Source organism: Dromiciops gliroides, chromosome 2, assembly GCF_019393635.1.
Source record: "Dromiciops gliroides isolate mDroGli1 chromosome 2, mDroGli1.pri, whole genome shotgun sequence".
NCBI classification, from domain to species: Eukaryota; Metazoa; Chordata; class Mammalia; order Microbiotheria; family Microbiotheriidae; genus Dromiciops; species Dromiciops gliroides.
Window position 1 is genome coordinate 110,784,421 of NC_057862.1, and position 20,673 is coordinate 110,805,093.

Below are 20,673 nucleotides of genomic sequence, written 5' to 3' on the forward strand. Positions count from 1 at the left end.
CATTAGTGTTCCAATTTTTCCACAGCTTCTCCAACATTTATATTTTCCTTTTTTGTTATATTAGCCAATCTGATAGGTGTCAGGTGGTACTCAGAGTTGTTTTAATTTGCATTTCTCTATCAATAGTGATTAGAGCATTTTTTCATATGGCAATAGATAGCTTTGATTTCTTTATCAGAAAACTGCCTGTTCATATCCTTTGACCATTTCTCAATTGGGGAATGACTGGATTCTTATAAATTTGATTTAGTTCCCAATATATTTTAGAAATGAAGCCTTTATTTTATTTTTTTGTTTTATTTTGTTTTTTTGTTTTTTAGTGAGGCAATTGGGGTTAAGTGACTTGCCCAGGATCACACAGCTAGTAAGTATTAAGTGTCTATAAACTGAGCCACCTAGCTGCCCCCAAATTAAGCCTTTATGAGAAGTACTGGCTATAAAAATTGTTTCCCAGCTTTTTGCCTCCCTTCTAATTTTGGATGCATTGCTTCTGTTTGTACAAAAGAATTTTAATTAATGTAATCAAAATAATTTTAAATTTCATAATATTCTCTATCTCTTGTTTCTTATAAACTGTTTTCCTTTCCAAAGATCAGAAAGGTAAACTATTCCTTTCTCTCCTAATTTACCTTTGGTAACACCTTTTATGTCTAAATCATGTACTCATTTTGACTTTGTTTTAGTATAAGGTGTAAGATGTTGGTCTATGCCTAATTTCTGCCATACTATCTTCCAGTTTTCCCAGCAGTTTTTTTCAAATACTGAGTTCCTATCCCAGAAGCTGGAGTCTTTGGGTTTATCAAACAGTACATTCCTAAAGTCATTTACTACTGTGTCTCCTGTGCCTATCCTATTCCATTGATCCTCCACTCTATTTCTTAGCCAGTACCAAATAGTTTTGATGACTGCCGTTTTATAGTAGAGCTTCAGATCTGGTACAGCTAGCCCACCTTCCTGTGCATTTTTTTCATTATTTCCCTTGATATTCTTGGCCTTTTGTTTTTCCAGATGAATTTTGTTATTATTTTTTCTAGCTCTAGAAAATAATTTGTAGGTAGTCTGATTGGTATGGCACTAAATAAGTAAATTAATTTAAGTAGAATTGTCATTTTAATTATTATTAGCTCGGCCTATCCATGAGCAATTGATATTTTTCCAATTATGTAAATAAATTTTTCAAAAACCATTGCAAATAATGGTTTCCATGTCTTTACACTAAACTTATTCTGTCCTAATTGGAAATATTTTTGGTTTGGCCATCTGCTGAGTTGGTGTACAGAGGATTTCCTGTGTGAAAGTCTTCAGGATAACAGAATACAGTAGGATTTCTAGGGAGTCCCTGTTCTGTTGTTAGGCTATCAGAGAAGCAAAAGTGCCCTTATGCTAAGTAATCCTGTCATTTCAGAGTAAGTGGGTAGAGATCAGATTGAACCAGTTGACTTAATAAATAGAGTGCTGGATCTGGAGTCAGGAAGACCTGAATTCAAGTCTAGCTTTGTTTTCTTCATCTCTAAAATGGGGATAATAATAGCACCTGCTTTCCAGGGTTGTTGTGAGAATAATTTGTGTAAAACACTTTGCAACCTTAAAGTGCTTTCTAAATTATGAAGATGGTGATGGTGCTATGATGCTAGTCAACCCAGTAAGAAAGTGCTCAAGACAGAAGGAGCATCAGGACTTGGACCTTTACCAGGCTCAATCCTATCTGAAATTTGCTTTTCTCTAATGGGTCTGCAACTAGTGTCAGGTCTCTGGGATCCTAGATTACCCTTCCTTCCCCAGTTCTCAAGGTTTCTTGGCATGAACACTCTTTTTTCCCCCCTTTTTTTGAACAGCTAGGTGACACAGTAGATAGAGCAACCGGGATTGAAGTCAGGAAGATCTGAGTTTAATTTCAGACACTTTCTAGCTGTGTAACCTTGGGCAAATCACTTGCCTTAGTTTCCTCATCTGTTAAATGGGAATAATAATACCACCTTCATCCTGAGGTTGTTATGAGGATTAAATGAGATAATAATTGTAAGGTGCTTAGCACAATGTTTGACTTATAGTAAGTACCATACAAATGTTGGCTATTATTTTTCCTGCTATTCTCATCTTTTTTATATAGGGCCTTGTTTCTTTATGGAATCCTTATATTTGACACTCCTAGTCTAGGAAATGATTTTTAAAAAAAATTCGGTTTTAGTAAAACAGTATCTAAGGGGCTCTTCCAGTCATTAAAATACAAACAACATGAAAAGAGTGGTTCAAAAGTAGAATGAGCTTTCCTAGGGAGTTAGGGGTTTCCCCTCATAGAAGTGTTTCAAGCAGAGGCTAAATCAGTGATGTCAAACTCATCTAGAAATGGGAGACCCTAAAATCTACAAAAGGATTTCTGAAGGCTACATATTGACTTAGAAAGCCACATGTTAACATATCCATGCTCTACCGTATTTTTATTTGTTTTGTTAAATATTTTCCAATTACATTTTTTTTTTAGTTCTAGATATTCTATTTTTTCCCCCCAATTACATTTTATTTGCTTTGGGCTTTACTCAGGAGGGCTGCAGCTGCTTGACACTTCTGGGCTAGATGACCACTTGTTAACTTAATCCTTTTTTGGGCAGAGGGTGGACTAAATGACCTCTGGGGTCCCTTCCAACTCAAAAATTTGAGGATTCTCTAAAATAGAATTCATTCTGCTTCTGATACATTTAGGATTTCATGTCCAAACCATCCCAGGAATCCCAAATTTGTAAAAGTGGCTTAGATCATCTTTACAAGTGCAAGGTGGGAGAAGTACAGCTAAGATAACAGTTCATCTTAAAAAAGGTCTGGGAGTTTTAGCTGCTCAGTATGAGTCAGTAGTGTGATCTGGCTGCCAAGAAAGCTAGTGCTATTTTAGGCATAGCAGCCAGGAATAGGAAGATAGCCCTCTTGACCTGCCCTTTCTCTGTCAGAACTGATCTGGATTATTGTATTCAGGTCTGGGTGACACACTTGGGAAAGATGTTGGTAAGCTAAAGAACATCAAAAGGAGGACGGCTGGGATGGGGGGAGTCCCTTAGCTCTTGTCATGTAAGGATTAGTTAAAAAGATGCAGAAAACTTTAAGGGGATATAGTAGCTGTCTTTTAGTATTTGAAGACCTTTAAGATTGAGGAAGGATTAAAATGTGTTTTTTGGCCCCAGCTGGCAGAACCAGTAACAGGGGGTAGAATTTGCAGTACCCAGGATATAAGGAAAATTTTCCTAAGAATTAGATCTATTTTACAAGATGACTGTACTGCCCTAGATGGATGCTAGTGGGTTCCCCTTCAGAAAATCAGGCAAATCCTGGATAATTACATCATCTGGGTTGTAGAGTAGATGCTTATTTAGGTAAGGATTGGACTAGATGGCTCATCTGGTGCCTTTCAACTCTGAAATGTGATTCTTTGAGGATAGGACAGAGTCAACTTCACAAAGCTGTCCTTCATGACATTGTATGTAGAAGAGTAGACTTTTGGTTATATGAAAAAATCTGGGCTTGAAAAATGTCTGTGTGATTTAGAAAAATATCAGAATAGGCCCAACAGTAGAGGACAGAGAAAGCAAAGGGGAAGCAGGCCACTTTACAATGGTGTAGTTGTTACTTTTATGTAGCTTTAGAAAGTTTGGGGATTCTTAGAATTTCACTTTCATCTTTCATCTTGTTCTCATATCTGGAAGTAAGGAAGGGACTGAATTGCTGGAAATATTCAGGCTGGAAAACTATTAATTTATAAGAGGCTAATATTAAAACAAGAGATCTTGCCTTGAATTCTCATCCTGGGATATGTCAGAAAACTCTTCCCTTCTGTTTTTTGTTGGTGGGGCAGTGAGGGTTAAGTGACTTGCACAAGGTCATACAGCTATTAAGTGTCAAGTATCTGAGGCCAGATTTGAACTCAGGTCCTCCTGAATCCAGGGCCAGTACTTTATGTACTGCGCTATCTAGCTGCCCCCAAACCTCTTCCCTTCTGAAGGTGTAAGTATTGCCTTTCTTCTGTCAGAGTTAGACTTATTCTGCTTGATCCCAGAGAGCAAGTAGGATCAGTGAATGCAAATCATAGGGGCAGATTTTAATTTAAAATAAGGAAAAACATTAAAGACTTAACATTGAACATAAATACCACAAACTGAATTTGCTTAGTAGCTATTTACATTTAAATTAATTTCAATACAAAAAATATAGCAATGTAAAAAAAAATATCTGTAAGTTGATGGCTAGCTATTGATGGGATATAACGTGACTTCTCTCTTCTCTAAGGTGCATATTGCTCAAGCTAGTACATTTGTAGGCAGGGTATACAGTTCACCCTGGATGAGAGACTAGTATGTTCCCATTTCTACCACTCACTGGGAAAGCACCTTTTTTTTTTTTTTTGATATTTTTTTTCCAATTACATGTAAAGACATTTTTTTGAGTTCCACATTTTTTTCCCATTGCCCCTTCCCTCTCTCTTCTTGAGGCCAGCAAACAATCTGATATAAGTTTTACGTTAAAATCATGTTAAACATATTTCCACCTTAGTCATGTTGTAAGAGAAGAATCAGAACAATAGGAAAATAAAACACAAGAAAGAATAAACAAGAACAATAACAAAAAAGCAACAACAAAAGTGAAAATAGTATGCTTCAATCTGCATTCAGACTCCATAGTTCTTTTTCTGAAGGTGGAGAGCATTTTCCATCATAAGTCTTTTGGCATTGTCTTGGAGCATTGTATTGCTGAGAAAAGTTAAGTCTATCACAGTTGATTATCACACAATGTTGTTGATACTGTGTGTACAGTGTTCTCTTGGTTCTGCTCATTTCACTCAGCATCAATTCATGTAAGTCTTTTCAGGTTTTTCTGAAACCTGCCTGCTCATTATTTCTTATAGCACAATAGTATTCCATTACATTCATATACCACACCTTGTTTAGTCATTCCCCAATTGATGGGCATCCCTTCAATTTCCAATTCCTTGCCACCACAAAAAGAGCAGCTTATAAATATTTTTGTACATATGGGTCCTTTTCCCTTTTTTCTGATCTCTTTGGGATATAAACCTCTAGTAGTGGTATTTCTGGGTCAAAGCGTATTGAAAGCACCTTAATTTCTACTGCTTTCAGATATCGGTCACAGTGCTAGGTATTGCACAAAGCTTATGTAAGATAAGGTTCCTGCCTCCTTGTAGCTCATGTCTATCAGTTGTGTCTTTTTCTTTTTTTTCCCCATGAGAAAAATGGGAATGATGGTTATGCTGTTAGTATTTATTCTTTACCCAAAATGATGTCTTTTGATCTGCAGAAAGAAGGCAGGTGGTCTCTATGTAAGGAAGAAAGGTAGAAAGAAAAACTCCTAGAAGAGGAAAGAAGGAGAGGTGTAAAGAAATGGTAGAAGAGTTACCAAGTTTCACTTTGTTTTATTCATTTGTTCAGTATACATTGCCTGAGTACATAGTATTTATTAGGCACTTAGCCCTTTTTTTTTTTAGTGAGGCAATTGGGGTTAAGTGACTTGCCCAGGGTCACACAGCTAGTAAGTGTTAAGTGTCTGAGGCTGGATTTGAACTCAGGTCCTCCTGACTCCAGGGCCGGTGCTCTATCCACAGCCCTTATCTTTGTACGTACAACTACAAATGTTTTCCAGTAGCTAGTCCAAAAAATATAAATTACTGTAGTCAGGTTTCCATCTGGTGTTTCTGTGAGTTCAATACAAAAGGGGTATTATTTCAGAGGCATTACTAGTGGTCCTTTAAAGAGCCCTCTAATGTCTTGTTTCACCTAGGTCCTTATTTCTTTTTCAAAACCAGTCTTAAACCTATGGCATAGGTTAAGCTTTTTTCTGCCTAGGCACAAAGAAGCATGTACTCATACTTGACTTCTCCCTTTCTTTTGTTCCATTTTTCAGAGGGAAATGATAAACCCATGTAGTGATCTGTCCTCATTGCTTGCTAGGGTTGTTTTTTTTTTGGTGAGGCAATTGGAGTTAAGTGACTTGCCCAGAGTCACACAGCCAGTAAGTGTCAAGTGTCTGAGGCCAGATTTGAACTCACGTCGTCCTGACTCCAGAGCCAGTGCTCTATTCACTGTGCCACCTAGCTGCCCCTCTAGGGTTTTTAATAAAAGAAAGACTTGGTGGTAGTGTTATCTAAGTGACACCAGCCTTTCCCAACCTTTTCTAGTCCATGATTTATTTGTAAACTTGCCCAATCACATAGGAAGGTCCCTCACTATATTTCTCTTCCTTCTTCCTACAGCTATCCTGACTATCTACCTCCCCAGACTTTTTTCCATGTCCCCCAAGGAACATATATATATATATGTGTCAGATTTTTTTTTCTCACTGTAGTTGCCATCATTATTGCCTTCACATTACTGCCCACAAATGGGCAAAGGGTAGGCAGGAAATGTATAGGTACCAAGATTCTTTGTTATTTTATTTAACAAGTATGTACTGAATTGAGCACCTGTTCTGAATGGTAGCTGGGTAGCTTGTCTTCACCGTTCACTAGAATATTCTGAAGTTCTGGTTGAAAAATAGTGATCTAGTTATTAAGTACATGCTTATTCATTCTAGATTATAAACTCACACATTTGTACTGTTTTCCTCTTTCCATCCCTCTCCCTTTTCTACCTCTTATTTCTCTCTCCACTCCTAGGTTTTCTTCTAGTGGAAGAATTCTAGGAGTTGCTATATATCATCGAGTTCGGCAGTGTTTTGGAGGTCTGTTTCACTGTGAGGTGAGGGGGATGCTTACTGATAACTTGTTACAAAATGGGCTTCTTAAAAGACTCTCTTTGTGAACTATTGGTGTGACTCAACTTGAGGAAGTAAAAAGAGTGTTTCTAGTAAATGAATCATCCTGTAAGTGAAATATCCTGTGTACCAAAGAAGGTCACATATTAAGTAAATAATCTACTAGCTAAATGCAACCAGTATTTTTGGTACTTTGGATATTGGAAGACTTTCACTTTTGTTTTTGACACCTGGAGTTAATTTGATTCCTCATGGTCTTTGTCCTCCTAGAGATTCTCTCCTCCCTTGGCTTTTGTGAGATTGTTTCTCCTGGTTTTCCTTGCTGGATCATTATCTATCTCTTTCTTACTTAGCATAGGTGTCTCAAAGGCTTTTTCGTGGGCCCTCTTCCATTCTCTAGAAATTGTCATCACCTCCCATGGGCTCAATTAGTCATCTTTATGAAGATAACTCCCAACTGTACTTATCAACAAACCTCTCAGGCTGGTATCTAAAGCCTTCCACAATCTTAGTCTCACCTACACTTCCATACTTGTTTGTTGTCACTCTCCTTCATAAAGTGATGTGCCATCTTTAATTCCCATTCCTTTGCCAGTCTTGCTGCCATTGCCTGAGCATCCAGCTCAGGTGCTACTCCCTACAGAGGCCTCTTCTGATTCTTGTCCTGTTTCCCCTCCACTTTTTCCCAAGTTATTATTGCTCTCACCTCTGATTATCATGCATTTACTCATCTATGTAGATGTTTTATTCCTTAGGAGAAAGGATGCTCCTTGAAAGTAGGGATTGGGCCATTTTTGTCTCCAAAACTCCTGGGCCTTGTATGGTTCTTTGATCATAAAAGTTCTTAATAAATGTTTGTTGGACTAAATCGACTTTAGTGCCTTCAGCAAGCAAGTGGAAATTATGATTTCAGATAAGTGTCTGGCTGAGTGGAGTGTTCAGGAAAGTGACTTTATTACATACCCCTCAGCCAGTGGGTTGTATTTCAGATCATTGAGGTTACCAGGGAATCCTTACAATCCCTTAGGGATTTGTAAACATCTAGATGCTTGATTTAGAAGTCAGGGTATTCTTGAAAAAGTTGCCTTTTGTGATGTGACTTAGTGCTTGGTAAAGGTGTTTTAAGTACAGCCTAAGATTTATATTTCAGTTCACAGTGCCTTTGTTGTATATAGCTTCCTTCTCAGGAAAAATTTGCTCTTCAGAGAGAAAATTCACCTACTTAATTCACCAGAGAACATAGAACTATGGGATTTTGGGGCTGACAATGGAATTTTAGAGATAATCAAGTTGAATCCAAAAGAAAAAAAAAGGCTGGGGGGCAGCTAGGTGGTACAGTGGATAAAGCACCAGCCTTGGATTCAGGAGGACCTGAGTTCAAATCCAGCCTCAGACACTTGACACTTAGTAGCTGTGTGACCCTGGGCAAGAGTCATGGCTCCACAAAAAAAAAGGTGAATCCAAGGTTCAGTGGCAAATCAGTGGCAGTGGTGAAGGGGGACTTGAACTGAAGCCTCTTTCACTTTACTGCTTCTTTTATTCCATTGACTTCCACTAATTACATAGCTTTCACAAATGCCAGTACTATTTTCATCTCTTCAAGGAGGAGAGAAGAAGCAGTGTGGGGAGAGTACTGAACCTGGAGTTAGGAATACCTGAATTTAAATCATGCCACATTGAAATTTACTAGAATCTCAGTTTTCTCACCTGTAAAATAGGGATAATAATACATGTAGTATGTGTTTGGCAAGGAATGAGTGGTGATAAGACAAGGGAACAAGGGATTCTAACACAGAGCTTTTCTGCTTTCTATGCTGCTGAACTGTGCTGGAAAAAGTCAAAAGATTAGATGATTCTGCTGATGTTATATGCTACATATTTGAGATCTAATTCCAACTCACTGCTGGGAGGCAATCCTTTTACATTTTTCTGACTGACTTTTGTACTCCTCCACAGTGGCTTTTCTTTTCTCCTCAAGCTTCCCATACCACACCCCCCTCCTTTTTTTTTTTTTAAGTGAGGCAATTGGGGTTAAGTGACTTGCCCAGGTCACACAGTTAGTAAGTGTTAAGTGTCTGAGGCCAGATTTGAACTCAGGTATTCCTGACTCCAGGGCCGGTGCTCTATGCACTGCGCCACCTAGCTGCCCCTACACCCCCTCCTTCTTAATAGAAGACCTCACCTAGTGCTTTTTTGAGAAACTAGAGGTCATTCACCATGAGCTTCCTCTTTTCCTCTGTGTCTTAATTGTCTCCTTTGTTCCAGGCTCTGATGAAGAGGTGGCTCTTCTCCTCCTATTAGGGTAGTCTCTGTCCTTATGCTCTTGTTATTGCCTCTTATCTTCTCTGCACTTTGCTGCTACAATCATGTCCTCCTTTTATCTAACTTCTTTACTGATGCCTGAAAACATACTTAGGTCTCTTCCCTATAGCTAAAAACAAAAGAACACAAAAACCCCTTCACCTCACCTTACCATCCTTGTAAGTTATCATCCTCTATTTCTTTCTCCTTTCAAAGCCATTCTTGTAGAAGAGCTTTTTCCTCTGTCATCCTTATTTCCTCTCTTCTCACTCACTTCTTACTTCCTGTAATCTGCTTTCTGCTTCTATCACTCAACTGAAACTGCTCTATCCCAAAGTAGTGATCTCTCTCTCTCTCTCTCTTTTTTAAAGCAACATTAATTTAATTTTTTCCAGTTACATGTAAGGGTAGTTTTCAACATTCATTTCACAAGATTTAGAGTTCCAAATTTTTCTCCCTCCCTCCCCCCCTTTCTTCCCTCTTCCACAAGATCGCAAACAGGTTATATATGTACAATCCAAAAGTGTTCTTTTTATCAGTTCTTTCTATGGGGGTGCATAGTAAGCTTCCTCATTAGTTCCTTGGGATTGTCTTGGAACATTGCATTGCTGAGAGTAGTTAAGTCATTCACAATTGCTCATTGAATAATACTGCTGTCACTACGCACAATGTCCTCTCAGCTCTGCTCACTTCACTATACATTGATGTTCATTAGTCTTTCAAGGTTTTTTTGGGGATCATCCTGTTTGTCATTTCCTGTAGCACAAGACTATTCCACTACAATCATATAGCACAGCTTTTTCCATCATTCCTCAATTGATGGACATTCCCTTGATTCCCAATTCTTAGCCTCCACCAAGAGTTGCTATAAATATTTTTTGTACAATCTTTCCCCTTTTCTCTTTTTCATGATTACTATTGTTAACTGTTTTCTTTCCATCCTATTCCCTTCCCCATGATATTTATTCTGTTATCCATCTTCTTTCATCCTGTCACCCTTCAAAAGGGATTTGCTTCTGTCTGTTCCCTCCCCGACTCTGCCCTTCCTTCTTTTGCCCCTCTCTTTTTATCCCCTTCCCCTCCTATTTTCCTGCAGGGTTAGAGAGATTATTCCACCCAATTGAGTGTGTACATTATTCCCTCCTTGAGCCAATTCTAATGAGATTGAGGTCTTTGAGCCTTTCTGATGAGTGTAAAATTCATTTACTGTCTGCTCCTCTCCCATCTCTTCCCGCATACTATAAGCCTTTTTCTGTTACTTTCATGTAGGATTTTCCTTCTGTCCTTCCCCCTCCCCCAGTGAATTCCCTTCACCCTTCAATTTAACCCTAAAGATGTCATCACCTAGATAGGTGACACAGTGGACAAAGCATCACCCCCTGGACCCAGGGGGATCCCAGCCAAAACCTGGCCTCAGACACAAGACAGTTGTCCACTGCATGACCCCAGGTATGTCCCCCAGCTCCAATTTTTTATGCTTCTCTAGGGTCTTGTATTTGAAAGTCAAATTTGCCATTCAGGTAATGGTCTTTTCATCACAAATATCTGAAAGTCTTATTTTTTCATTAAAGTCCCATTTTTTCCAATGAAAGATTATGCTGAATTTTGCTGGGTAGGTGATTCTTGGTTGTAATCCCATTCCTTTGCCCTCTGGAATATCATATTCCATGCCTTCTAGTCCTTTAATGTAGAAGCTGCTAGATCTTGTGCTATCCTGACTGGGGCTCCACAGTACTTGAATTCTTTCTTTTTGGCAGCTTGTAATATTTTCTCCTTGACCTGAGAGTTCTGGAATTTGGCTATAATATTCCTAGGAGTTTTTTCTTTTGGGATCACTTTCTGGAGGTGATCGGTAGATTCTTTCAATTTCTATTTTAGCTTCTTCTTCTAGAATTTCAGGGCAATTTTCCCTGAAAATATCTTGGAAGATGGTGTCTAAGCTCTTTCCTTTTTCATGGTTTTCAGGTAGACCAATAATTTTCAAATTATCTCTCCTGGACCTATTTTCCAGGTCAGCAGTTTTCCCCAGAAGATATTTCACATTGCCCTCTATTTTTTATTCATTTGGGTTTGCTTTATTATGTCTTGGTTTCTCATAAAGTCACTGGCTTCCATTGGTTCAATCCTCATTCTTAGGCAATTATTTTCATCACAGAGCTTTTGTATCTCCTTTTCCATTTGACTTTTCAAGTTGTTGACTTTTTTCTCATGTCTTTCCTGCATCACCCTCATTTCTCTTTCCATTTTTTCTCTACTTCTCTAATTTTATCTTCAAAGTCCTTTTGAGCACCTCTATGCCTGAGACCATATTCGTAATTTTCTTGGAAGCTTTAGATATAGGAGCCCTGATGTTGACATCTTCCTCTGAGGGTGCCCTTGGTCTTCCTTGTTACTGAAGAAACTTTCTATGGTCCTCACCTTTCTCTGTCTGCTCATCTTGCCTTTCTTTGACTAGACTTTTAGCTCCTTAAAGTGGGGCACTGTTTCCAGGCTGCAGTATCCCAAGCTTAAGAGTCCCAGGTGGTATGATTTAAGGAGAATCAGGTTCTTCCTCGCCTGGCCTGTTTCCTGGTCCTAGATGACCCCAGACCCACTTGCCAATCAACCAGCTTTGTGTGTTGTGGTTGTTAGCTGCGACGAGCCTGTGCTCCTCCCCGACCTGGGCCACTTCTACTCGAGCCAACCACCTGGTCCTCAGTAGGGGTGTAAAATCCAAGTTCTGCCTTAGCAGCAGCATAGACCCCTGTAGTCTCCCCCCTGCCCAGGGCTCAGCCCATTCACCAGACTGTGAGCTTAGTGCTAGACGACACTGGTGCTTCAGCTGATTCAGAGGCTCTGGGGGTCTCCTTCTCTGGTGAGGACTTCCTGAGACTGGATCTGTGTCAGGGTGACTGTGGGGTTGGGCTTGACTCCTGTATCAGCACAGCAGCTCCCTCCTTCTGACCTTCTAAGTCGTTCTTGGTTAGAAGATGATTTCAGCACATTCTTCTGTGACTTTTGATGCTCTGGGAATTTTCCTATGACCTTATTTGGATGTTTTTTGGAGCAATTGTGTCATGAGTTCAGGAGCTCACTGCCTTTCTTCCACCATCTTGGCTCTGCCCCAGAACACCAGTGATCTTTTAACCTGCAAGATCTGATGGCCTTTCTCAGACCTCATCTTTCTTTGTTTTTTTGTTTTTGTTTTGTGAGGCAATTGGGGTTAAGTGACTTGCCCAGGGTCACACAGCTAGTAAGTGTCAAGTGTCTGAGGCTGGATTTGAACTCAGGTCCTCCTGAATCCAGGGCCGGTGCTCTATCCACTGCGCCACCTAGCTGCCCCAGACCTCATCTTTCTTGATGTCACTCACTACCTTCTCTGGAAATTTCATCGTCCTGGGGTTTTCTTGACACTGATCCTTCTGTCTGCCTGACTATTCTTTTTCAGTCTTTTTTCACCTAGACTGTCACCTATTCTGCTCACTCTATGTAAGCAAATATCCCCCAGGGTTCTGTCCTGGATTCTTTTCTTTTTTCTTTTTTTTGGTGAGGCAATTGGGATTAAGTGACTTGCCCAGGGTCACACAGCTTGTAAGTGTTAAGTGTCTGAGGTCGAACTTGAACTCAGGTCCTCCTGAATCCAGGGCCGGTGCTCTATCCACTGCGCCACCTAGCTGCCCCCTGGATCTTTTTCTCAGACTTCACTTTCTTGGTGATATATGCAGATGACATGTAAGAATTTGACTTCTGTATCTGTATATTCATCCCTATTCTCTATCCTTAGTTCTAGTCCTGAAGTCCACTAATTGTCTACTGGACATTTGCATTTGGATGTTGTCAGAATCCTAAAGTTACCATGTTCAAAGCAAAACCCATTATCTTCAACACTCCCCTCCCTTCCTAGCAACTGTCTTTCTTCCTAATTTCCCTATTGTTATTGAGGGTACCTGATGAAGAGGTGACCATCCCTTTTGGTTGTCCAGGTTTGTAGACCCAGCCCCATCTTGTCCCTCTCCTTCACCTTTCACCCCTTCCCCTTACCTTAAACCCCTTTAACTAGTCAGTCGCCAAGTCTTATTGATTCTGTCTCTACAACATCTCTCACTTTTTGTCCTCTTCTCTCCATTCACATGGCAACGACCTTACTGTAAGACCTTGTTACCTGTAATCTGTACTATTACAATAACTTTTTAATTAAAACAATTTTTTTTTGCCTTCTATTTATTCTCCCACCAATCTTTATTCTAAATTTCCAAACTGACCTTCATAAGGCACTGGTCTAAGTAATTTTGCTGCCCTACTCTAGAAGCTCTGGTGGCTCCTAGTTGCCTTTAGGACAAATTCAGACTCCTTTGTTTTTCATTTAATACTCTCACAGTCAGATTTCTGGCTAACTTTTCGTACTTACTGCTCATTACCCTCCTTCATTCACTCTCTATTCCAGCCAAACTAGACTATTTACTTTCCTCATTCATTACATTCTATTTCCTGTCTCTGTTTCCTTGTCTCATGACTGGAATGCACTCTTACTTCATCTCTGCCTCATAAAATCCCTAGTTTCCTTCAAGTCTAATGTGATGACACTTCTACAGGAGGTCTTTCTTGATCCCCCAATTGCTAATGTTTTCCTTGCAAGAAATTATTTTGTTTTTCTTCTTATATATTTTGTATTTACTTATCTGTTTTCATATTCTCCCCACCCCCAACCCTCCCACAGTGTAAGCTCTTTGAGGCAAGTTCTCATTTTTGTTTCCCAACTGCCTTGCACAGTGCCTGATCCAGAAAAGTGCTAAAAAATGCTTGTTGATGAATGAATGAATGAATGGGCTGGAATTTATTGCTCCTTAAAATTTGACCTTCATGTCTGAGAGGCACGTTCAATTTCTGGGGCCTGAAGTAAAACTTTAGAAAGGATTCTCCTTTGCCTTATCTATTCTCTTGTCCCAGAAACACTGCTTCTATAAACCTTGAGTTGGATAGGGACAGGAAGTAAGTACTTCCTTTTATGGTCCCCAAACACATGGCTCTGCCATATGGTATCTGACATAATGACTAGGACCAGGGAAGTAATGGAAGCCCTTGGCTGAATCTCATCAACCTACACATGGAAATGAAGTGATGAAAAGAATTTCATTTTGTAGGAAATTTGGTGCTTTTTATTGAATAGTGTTTTTTTTCCCCTTCCATCCCCTTCAGCTTATTAGAAAGTATTGATTCCTGAATAGGGAAAGTGAGTTGATTAAATTTGCCATGGACATTGATTAGCTGTAATCCAATTATAAATCCTCTGAGAGGCATGTTTGTAAACAGGCTTGTGTACTTGGCAATTTAGGAGCTTGTGACTTCTGCTAATCAACTGGTTGAAGCTGAGTGCACACAAGATCTATATATCCACAAGCTTGGGATTGCATTGCTTTTGATTTATTTTAATAGGATCCTCTTGATTTCCAATTTATTTTTCCCCGATAAGGACATCTTTCTCATGACAACCTATTTAAAAGACACAGAGATGTTTTGAGCAGGGGTTGTATTTCATGCTTTAAGGGCAGAGCCATGATCAATATGATGTAAATTGTCCAGCAGTGTGCTCTCTCTGTTCTGTTTTTTCTCTTTTCCTCTGGACCATAATTGAATTTGAGCTCTTAGTGAGGTCTTAGTAGAGTTAGTTCTAAGTTAAGTTTCTAATTCTGAACTTTTCAGCTTTTCTTTCTTTCTTTCTTTTTTTTTAGTGAGGCAATTGGGGTTAAGCAACTTGCCCAGGGTCACACAGCTAGTAAGTGTTAAGTGTCTGAGGCCGGATTTGAACTCAGGTACTCCTGAATCCAGGGTCGGTGCTCTATCCACTGCGCCATCTAGCTGCCCCTTTTCTTTGTTTTCTAAAAAAATTTTTCCTACCTATGCCAGAATCAACCTTTTTTGAATACCTACTATTCAATTCAATTAAACATTTATTAAGGAAAGATGAAGTGACATAGCTGTATCCTCAAGGATCTTATAATTTAATTGAGAGGATGAAGCATACACAAATAACAGTAATGAAGGTTATACTATGATCTCTGCAGAACATCTTGAAGTTGAGGTCACTATAATTTAAGGTCCTTTACTTCAGCTAGGTCCTTACATCATTTCTGTTATTAGTTCCTTATCCCATTCCTAATGGTTAGCATCTTCCTCTTTCCTCAGTTTGCAAAATGACTCCCCACACTTATAAAACCTTTTCACAGAGGTACCTTAACTCCTTTCCTCCACTCTTCACAACTTTTCAGTATCATTACCCATATTCTCCTTTCTCAGAGGAAGAGAGATATTTCTACTAATCCTCCTACTTGATCCCCTTTTCCTCCCATCTCCCACCAGCTATTCCTCTCTGTCATTTGTCTTTGATCTCTCATTCTCTGCCAGTTCCTTTTTAACTGTCTCAATATGTTAAATCTCTCCCAATCTCCCAAAAGCCTTCCATTTCTCTTTAGAGCTGAACTTCTTGAAAAATGTTGTCTCTGCCTGATGCCTCTACTTCCTTACCACCCAACACTCTCTTTTGTCCTTTGCAATCAAGCTTTCCTTCCACTAGATGAAACTGATCTTTCAAAGGTTACCAGTGACCTCATAATTCATAAATAAATGGCCTTTATTATCTCTTTTCTTTCTTGATCTCTGCTATTTATATTGGCTAGTTGCTTCTCCCTTGGGTTTTCAGATGCTACATTATTCCACAACAATACTTCTTTTCTCTCACTACCAAATCTTGACCTTTTAAGATAGCTATTTCTTTGTTTGTTTGTTTGTTTTTTTAAATGAGGCAATTGGGGTTAAGTGATTTGCCCAGGGTCACACAGCTAGTAAGTGTTAAGTGTCTGAGGCCGGATTTGAACTCAGGTACTCCTGACTCCAGGGCCCGTGCTCTATCCACTGCGCCACCTAGCCACTCCAACGTAACTATTTCTTAAAGGTTCTGTCCTTGGCCTTCTTATCTTTTCTCTCTCTCTGTTCTACCTTGACAGTCACTTTCTTGCATAATTGCAGGTTCAACTATCACCTTTTGTGTTTGACTCCCAAATATAATTGCATATAGAGATCAAATCATTTGCCCAGGGTCATACCCTAGAAAGTGTCTGAGACCACATTTGACTAAACTCTTTTTGATTCTAAGTCCACCTTTCTATCCACTATTCCAAGCCCAGCTCTCTATCTACCGTGCCACCTACCTGTGTCAATGGCATTGCAATTCATCCTCTTTTCCCATGTAGGAAACTTTGGTGTTAGCTTTGACTTCCTTTTCACTTATCTTAATATCTAATAAGTTACCACATCTTATGTGATATTATACTTACATAATGTTTCTCACATTTTCCACCTTCTCTACTCCTACCACTACTGCATTCATTTAGACCCATGTTGCTTAGACAACAATTAACCTACTAATTGTCTAATTGGTGTAGCTAGGTGGCACAGTGGATCTTCTTGAGTTTGAATGTGACCTCAGACACTTGGTGGCTGTGTGACCCTGGGCAAATCACTTACCCCTTTTTGCCTCAGTTTCCTCATCTGCAAAATGAGCTAGAGAAGGAAATGGAAAACCACTCCATTATCTTTGCTAAGAAGACCCCAAATGGAATTACAAAGAGTCAGACAGGACTGAAAATGATCAATAGTCGTCTAATAGGTCATCCTGTTTCTGCTCCCAAATTCCTTTAGTTCTGATTCCTTCTTTTTCTCATTAAAAAAAATTCTGAATTTAACAAACACAAAATAAAATGAACATTTGTATATACATTTTGGAATAGAAGGAAAGGAGTGTACCTGAAATTGTAAATATTATGTAGAGATTACATTTAAGTATAAAATAATTTCAACATATAACTTTCCTGGTTGTCCTGCTTATCTCTGGTGCCTTTGAACTTTCCTACTATTCTTCTATCTCTCAGTCTTTCTGTCTGTCTTTGTCTCTCTCTTCTCCCTTTTATCTTCCCATTTCTCTCTCATCACCTCCTCTACTCCTTTTCCTTCTTTGCCTGTCCTTTCCCTCCTCCCTTGCCTTCTTTCTCTCTCTCAGGGTTTGGTTAAGAATGATTATACATGTCGGGGGCAGCTGGGTGGCACAGTGGATAAAGCACCGGCCCTGGATTCAGGAGGACCTGAGTTCAAATCCGGCCTCAGAAACTTGACATTTACTAGCTGTGTGACCCTGGGCAAGTCACTTAACCCCAATTGCCTTGCCAAAAAAAAAAAAAAAGAATGATCATACATGAAGTACCAGGTTAATGGGTATGTGGGCATAGACTCCATTGGTATAGATCACAGCTTTTCCTGTGAAGTTCATATGCATATTTTTCCATAGATCCTCTACAGAGGGACCTGTCCGATGTGTTGGAGCTTTGTCTCTAAGTATTATTTACACTTTGTGGACAGCCTTTGCTTTCATAATCTGACTGGCCCATTTTCTTTTACAGGAATTTATTCCCTTGTGCCACTTGTTATGTGTAGATAATGGTTAGGTAAATGTTGCAGCTGACTTGTGCCTAACATCCATTTCTCAGTTGCTCTTTGGGTCACCAGTGACTTTGATTTTTTCTTTTAATTTTATTTTCAGTGCTTCTGCTCATCCATTACCACCCTGTTGAGAAGGCAAGAAATAGAAAATCCATTACAAATATTAAGTCAGGCAAAACAAATTTCCACATTAGCTATCCCCACCTCACTCCATGACCCCCCCCCCCCAAATGCTTCAATTTGCACTAAGTCCATCAGTCCTCTAACTTGAGGCACATAGCATTTTTCATCACGAGTCTTTTGGAAGCATGGTGGGTCATTGTGTTGATTAGTGTTACTAAGTCCTTCACAGCTGATTATCTTTAAAATATTGTGGGACAGCTAGATGGCACAGTGGTTAAAGCACCAGGACTGGATTCAGGAGTACCTGAGTTCAAATCCAGCCTCAGACACTTGACACTAGCTGTGTGACACTGGGCAAGTCACTTAATCCTCATTGCCCCGCAAAAAAAAAACCCTCCGAACTGAAAATATTGCTATTACTGCATAAATTGTTCTTTTGGTTTTGCTCAGTTCACTTTGGATCAGTTCATATAAGTCTTTCCCAAGTTTTTCTGAAATCATCCCATTTGTCATTTCTTTTTTTTTGATTGACAGCTGTCACTGCTGGGATTTAATTATGGCAGGTAGAATATTCCCCTCCTCTCACTCATCTCATAGATTCAATATGAGATCCCTCAGAAATAGCTGAGCAATCATAGCTAACTGACTAGGTCTATTGGACACTTTTCTCCAATTTATCTGTTGTTTTTTTTCCCACCAGTCAATGCTGCCTTCAGAAGATTTAGTCTTTAGTCTTTTACTGCATTGCTTCTTTTTTTTTTTAATGTATGAGGTATTTTATTTTTTCCGTTACATGTAAAGATAGTTCTCAACTTTTGTTTATACATGCCCATTTGTCATTTCTTATAGCACAGTAGTATTTGATCACATATATCCCAGTGTGTCCAGCCATTCCCAAATTGATGTACATCCTCTCAGTTCCCAATTCTTCACCACTACAAAAAGAGCTACTATAAATATTTTTGTACATATGGGTCATTTTCCTCTTTCTTTCATCTCCGGGTTATAGACCTAATAATGATATTTCTGGGTCAAAGGGCTTAATTGCTTTTTGGGTATAGTTCTAAAATGTTCACCAGAATGGTTGGATTAGTTCATAACTCCATCAGTGCATTGGTGTACCTATTTTCTCACATTCCCTCCAGCATTTGTCTTTTTATTTTTCTACCATCTTAGCCAATCTAATGAGGGTAAGGTAGTACCACAGAGTTGTTTTAATTTGCATTTCTCTAATTATTTGTGATTTAGATCAGTTTTTCATATAGATATTGGTACCTTGGATTTCTTCTTTTGAAAACTGCCTGTTCATATACTTTGACCTTTTATCATTTGGGAAATGGTTCTTATTTTTATGAATTTGACTCAGTTCCCTAGATATTTGAGAAATGAGACATTTATCAGAGAAACTTGCTGCAAAGATTTTCCCCCCTCAGTTTTCTGCTTTTCTTTTAATTTTAGCTGCATTGTTTTTGTTAGTGCAGAAACTTTTAATTTCATGTAATCAAAATTATCCATTTTATCTCTTATGAAACTTTCTGCCTCTTGTTTTGTCAGGACTGTTTCCCTTGTTCATAGATCTGGCAGGTAATTTCTACCCTGATTACCTAATTTGCTTATGATATACCATTTATGTCTAAATCTTGTATCTATTTTGAACTTATCTTGGTATATGGTATGAGATATTGGTCAATACCTAGTTTTTGTCATGCTACTTTCTAGTTTTCTTAATAGTTTTTGTCAAATAGTGAATTCTGGTTTCAGTAGCTGTGATCTTTGGATTTATTAAACACTGAGTTACTGTGTTGATTTGCTTCTGTATATTGTGTACTTAATTGTTCCACTGATCAACCTCTCTATTTCTTCCTAGTACCAAATTGTTTTGATGATTACAGTTTTGTAGTACAGTTGGAGATTTGGTGCTTTGAGACCCCCTTCTTCCCTCCCCCTTTTTTTTATTGATTCCCTTGATATTCTTGACCTTTTGTTCTTTCCAAATGAGTTTTGTTATTATTTTTTTCTAGCTCTACAAAGTAATTCTTTTTTTTTTTTTTTTGGTGGGGCAATGAGGGTTAAGTGACTTGCCCAGGGTCACACAGCTAGTCTACTGCATCCCCTCTAGGGGGACAGCTAGATGGTGCAGTGGATAAAGCACCAGCCCAGGATTCAGGAGGACCTGAGTTCAAATCCGGCCTCAGACCCTTGACACTTACTAGCTGTGTGACCCTGGGCAAGTTACTTAACCCCAATTGCCTCAACAAAAACCAAAAACCAATAAAAAAACCACAAAGGAATTCTTACTTAGTTTGGCAGGTATGGCCCTGAATAAGTAAATTAATTTAGGTAATATTATCATTTTTATTATATTGGCTTAGCCTTCTCAATGGACAATTCATATTTCTTCAGATCTGTCTTTCTTGAAGAATATTTTGTGGTTGTTTTCATAAGAGTTTCTGTGTATATCTTGGCTGGTGAACTCCTAAATGTTTTATATTGTATATAGTATTTAAAATGGAATTTCTCTATCTCTTTCTGCTGAATTTTGTTGGTAATGTACAGAAATGATGATTTATATGGGTTTATTTTATGTATAGCTTCTTTGCTGCTATCGTTTCAATTAGTTTTTCAGTTGACTCTATAGGGTCTTTAAGTAAACCTGAATCATATCATCTGCAAAAGTGACATTTCCTCTTTGCTTGTGCTTATTCCTTTAATTTCTCTTTTTTTTGTTTTATTGTTGTAATTAGTGTTTCTAGTACAATGTTGAATAGTAATGGTAAGAATGGACATCCTTGCTGCACCCCTTGTCTTATTGGGAAGGCTTCTAGTTTATCTCCCTACAAATTATGCTGCTCTTGCTTTTAGGTAGACATACTACTTATTTTAAGGAAAGCTCCATTTATTACTATACTTCTAATGTTTTTAGCAGGAATAGTTGTTGTATTTGTTTTGTTTTAAATTTGATCTTACAACAGCCCCTTGAGATAGTAATTATTGTTCTTTATTTATTGATGACAAAGTTGAGTCTTAGAG

General features: G+C 38.7%; 1 protein-coding gene across 3 annotated transcripts in view; it reads left to right on the forward strand.

Annotated features, from left to right (window-relative positions):
* The window catches only part of ARMH3 (armadillo like helical domain containing 3), a 219,233-nt gene that overhangs the window by 3,376 nt on the left and 195,184 nt on the right, over positions 1-20,673 (forward strand). Inside the window, exon 2 of one of the 3 annotated variants that reach the window (XM_043987615.1) lies at positions 6,653-6,734. The exons of the other annotated variants lie outside the window; for them this stretch is intronic. The gene's annotated coding sequence lies outside the window, so the exon portion shown is untranslated. The remainder of the gene's footprint in view (positions 1-6,652; positions 6,735-20,673) is intronic. 3 annotated transcript variants of the gene reach the window in all.